The following is a 4,670-nucleotide window of genomic DNA, read 5'->3' as shown; positions in this document are numbered from 1 at the left end:
TTTGCCGGAATGTCTCGATGGAGATTTTTTTTGTACTACTAAAATGAGTCCATAGAGTTTGATGTCAATTTAGGGCGGTGGTTGATAGAAATGGCCCTTATCTGTGTAGGAAACGAAATATTTATAAACTTATTACAGGCTTGTCCCTGGACGGTAAATGGACTGGGCCCAGCCCAATCAAATGACGGAAATATTTATAAGCAAAACTTTCGATGGGCCACCTTTTCATTCGTATGGCGGGCTTGTAACATTGGCGCTGATTCTGTTTCTTCAATTGTTTTGCCTTCAAATTTGCTGTTAACTCAATAAGTCGTGCAACAAAAAATAATTCCGACCTGCCGGATTCGAACCAGCGACCTAAGGATTTAATCTGCAAGCACTACAGTCCTCCGCTCTACCAACTGAGCTAAGGTCGGTTTGTGTACTCGGTTTCATTTCTTCCCGTCAAATAGACCAGAGCGAAATCAGAGCAGCAGTGGCAGCTAAACCAAAGCCTGAAAAGTGTTTCCAGGATACCTGGTGGACGAAATGTCCAGCCATACTGTATGTGTGAAAGAAGAAAGAGAGGGAGATTGCCCTGCTTTTTCTTCGCCCTTAATACTAGCTCAACTTGCATAAGATTTGGTACCAGGCGAGGGGTGGACATTGACATGATTTTTGTAGCAAGTGATATGGAATTATTGATTCTCTCCCAACGCCTAAGATTTATATGCTTTCCATCATTCCTTTTTTGCACATATCCTCTCGAAAATCGGTCGACTTGGGAGACTTGCAATCTTAGACGTTGTCACGGGAGAAAACATATGTTTTTTTTGGGTTCCATTTTGCCGCCGCTAGGAGAATGAATCATTTTTACAGTGTAGTCTTGTTCTTCTACATTAGGACTTTGTGCACTTTTGTGGAAATATCGCAATAGAGACTTTTCTTTAGGAAATTGTACGTTTTGATGGAGATTGATGGCAATTTAGAGTGAAATCCCTATAAAAAAAACCCAACCTCTTCGAAGATCTCTTCCAACACGATGCACTCGCGCCAAGTGTCGCATTCTCCTTTTTGCATGGCTCCAATGGGGTGCCTCTCAACTTGCCACTCGCCGCAAGCAGAAGCAAAGTGGGGCTGAGACTGAGAAAGAGAGTATGAGAATACCATAATTTTTTTGTTTTTCTAGCGTAAATAAAAATCAAAACAAAATATATTTATAACCAGTTGTCCTAATTACGAACCGTTTTATGATTGCGTTCTCTGTGTCAAGCTATGCAAAATTTGATCCCATGTCGATAGATTGTGATGGATTTTCCGCACTTCCAAAACTAGTACATGTACTTCTAAAACCTGGATATAGTTGAGTACCACCAGTTTTTTTGAACTTTTTAAAACTTTAGAGCTAAGTTTTAAACATTTAATTCAAAAAGGGCTCGTGATGGACTTCCAAAACTAGTACATGTACCTCTAAAACCTGGATATAGTTGACTACGTCCTTTTTTTGAACATTTTAAAACTTTAAAGCTAAATTTTAAACTTTTAATTCAAAATGGGCTCTAATGTGTAGCACTTCTCGACCGTGGGCTTTTTTTTGGCGATCAATACCACATATATTTATTGTAACAAATAGTACATGGTAGAGATAAATAAGCTGTTTCTAAAAATTACAAAATAAAGTCTAAAAGATACTAGCAAATTTTCGAGGTCTTCAAACTATTTTCATCTTCTAAGACATACTCTTGTACTGTTCCGAAGACAGACAAAGATAGATAACAAACCATAGACCTGTAAATATCAATGAAGGTTCTTCCATAATTTTAATTTGAGCCGCAATGCTAAGGTTGTGTGTACGCGCGCAACCATTAAAGTAGTCAATCAATATCGACAAGAATACCAGCACTAGTATGTCATCAGTGAATAACAACCGACTAGCATTGTCGACGTTGCTGGAGAGCTGATAGTACGAATCACCATTGTCGAGAACGTAGTAGTCGGAACAAAAACTGCGAGGATAATCCTCTCTCTGCAACCATGGAAAAAGATCCAAAATCGATTTAGCGAAACAAGATATGAGCGCATACCTAGAAAATTGTAATCTTTTAGCACCATCATTGACGTCGGGAAGGTGATCTCGTCGTCGAACGAAAGACTGAGGATCACTTATTGCAGATAATGTCATCTCCATTGCGGGTAAACCAACAAGAAGACGGTTACCAAAACCCTAACATAAAATACTGAAAACACTACTTTTACTGAAAGATCCACGCATAGATTGGGTTCCCCGCTCCTCCCTATGCCGGCGAAGCAGACCGGAGGAAGGGGAACCAATCTATGGAGGAGGCTGAAGTGGAGGTGGCTAGGGTTTGTTTAGATGAGGCGGCGGCTGTCTTAGGCGGTATACTAGTTTAGGTAAAGACGTATTTTCAAACTTATAGGATCGTCCATGTGGCAGCTGCTACAGATAGTAAATGGTCGGGGCCCAACCAGACGTTACGTATATTGCACGCTCATAGCATGCACGAATAGTGCACGCTGGCGTATGGCCACAGCCCCACCTAGCGGGAGAGCATTACCATTTTGTGTTTTCCGGTTTCTAGAAGTTTCTAGAAACTTCAGTTTCGGTCCTTCTGGTTCACTCGTTTTCCTTTTTTTCTTTTCTGTTTTTTCTCATGTTTATTTGCGGTGTTTTCGCCTTTTAGATTTGAATTTTGTTCAAAATTGAAAATTGTTCATTTGTAAAGTTTGTTCAAATTTAAATTTTATATAGATTCAAAATTTGTACGAGCACCGCACGGGGTGGCGTATAGGAGCTCCCGTGCCGCGTCGGGCGTGCAATAGGAGCTCCCCCGAGCCCAATCAACTGACGGAAAAATTTATAAGCAATACTTTTGATGGGCCTTGCCTTTTCATTCGTATGGCGGCCTTGTAACCTTAAGCCAACATCGAGGGGCCGCTGCCCTGATTTTGTTTCTTCCCATTTTTGCTGCTACCGTAAAAACTACGTGCAAAAACGAAAATCCGACCTGCCGGATTCGAACCAGCGACCTAAGGATTTAATCTGCACGCACTACAGTCCTCCGCTCTACCAACTGAGCTAAGGTCGGTTTGTGTGTATTAGTGACACAGCTACGTACTTAATGAGAATGCCTCGTAGTTTGATGGCCCGGTCTTGATAGTCGTAGCGTGACAAGCAGGGCATGCCAAAATTTGCTTCGACGGCATCCATGTCCATCGATATCGTGCAGCACCAGACCAGAGTGCCACGCAGCCGGTTCATGTCGCACTTGTCCATGCGGTGCACGAGTTTTACCGATTGTGTCATACTGCAGTTTCATCGCTCTGAATCCATACGTGTTACTACCTTCTCATCTATTTTTTGACCTCGCCAGTTGCAAATAGGATTCCTTTTCGAGAGGAGCTATAGGATTCCCCTGGCGCGGACACAGGCACAGCGAGGACATGCTCTGGGCATTTCCCAGTCCTCAAGGGCACACCAAGTATTTAAGTATTCTGCCTGACAACAACGCTTATTTCTTGTTTTAGCTCGAGGTAAGCACGTGTGTGACCAAGGCATATTGACCTTCATGTCTTAGTTAATGATGTAGAAAAGGTCGAAAATGTTACACTCGATTATTGCCGTATTAGGTAGACACATTACCAACAAAAATATAACGATAAATGATTTAAAAAAGAATAGCGAGAGGCGGTCAAGTTATTCGCCTTACCGACCACGTGAGAGGAGGCTTCGTTGTCCATAATCCACTCTGACCGCTGCCGGTGTCTGGTGGTGCGCAGCGTTGCGCCGTTGCCCATGGTGGTTTGGATCGTCGCAGCGTGGTGCCATGAGGAGAGTGTGCAGCAGAGTACGGCGATGATGGAAATGGTGTGCAGCTAAAGCCAAGGACAAACTAAGCAATGTCACCTGGCAGGCTTGAGTTTGCATGCCAAGCCATGGTGCACACGCCAGTCAAATTGCCCGCCAAGGGCAAACTAAGAGCATCTCCACCGGCAGCTTTTAAATAGGTATGGGCGTTGGCACCTACGTTTGGAGGACGACGGCAGTGCATCCTCCATTTGGGGAGGCTGTTCCCACACCGACGGCTCCCTAACGGCGGCCTCCAAATTTTTTTTTTCTGGAGGAGCTCCGTATGCAAGACAGCGCATTGTAGCAGTGCACTTCTGAATTGAGGTGAAGCCTCACAAACCTATGCAATCTTGATTGGCCATGAAGTACTTGTTCTACTCCCTGGCGCCGTGGATAATCTTCAAGAACAGCTCCTTGTTCATCATAAACCGGCACCGAAATTCCTTCGGCGAATGAGGTTGCGTCGTCGTTGAAGTAGTCGGCGTCAAGCAGCATTGCGCCGGCTTCACGATGCCGGTTGATGTTCCTCCTCTTGCCTGGCTTTGAGCCGCCGCGCCGAGGCACAACGAAGAAAGGATGGCGAACGCGCAACATGTTTGTCAGAATCAGCTGCTGCTATTGCCGCCGAACAACCTGAGAGTTGTGCGCCGGTGGAGATGCTCCAAGCAATGCCATCTGGTATGTGTTGCCGCAACCTTGGTTGTCTCCACATCCCCTGGAGGTGTTGCCAGGGCCATGTTTGTGACAAATGTGGTTATTGCACTCAAAGTCACCACAAACAACGCTCTAACTGCCTCCGTGACCAATGCGTCGGTGCGCTCCT

At 44.4% G+C, this 4,670-nt stretch overlaps 2 non-coding genes across 2 annotated transcripts; both read right to left on the bottom strand.

Annotated features, from left to right (window-relative positions):
• Positions 1-329: 329 nt before the first annotated feature.
• Positions 330-416, bottom strand: TRNAY-GUA. The gene is given in 2 exon segments: positions 330-365; positions 380-416. It is a non-coding gene; the product is annotated as a tRNA-Tyr (tRNA).
• Positions 417-2,999: 2,583 nt separating this feature from the next.
• Positions 3,000-3,086, bottom strand: TRNAY-GUA. Its single transcript is given in 2 exon segments — positions 3,000-3,035; positions 3,050-3,086. It is a non-coding gene; the product is annotated as a tRNA-Tyr (tRNA).
• Between the last annotated feature and the right edge of the window lie 1,584 nt (positions 3,087-4,670).

This window comes from Lolium rigidum, chromosome 2, assembly GCF_022539505.1.
Source record: "Lolium rigidum isolate FL_2022 chromosome 2, APGP_CSIRO_Lrig_0.1, whole genome shotgun sequence".
NCBI classification, from domain to species: Eukaryota; Viridiplantae; Streptophyta; class Magnoliopsida; order Poales; family Poaceae; genus Lolium; species Lolium rigidum.
Note: the sequence above shows the minus strand (reverse complement) of the source record. Positions and strands in the feature narration are given on the sequence as shown.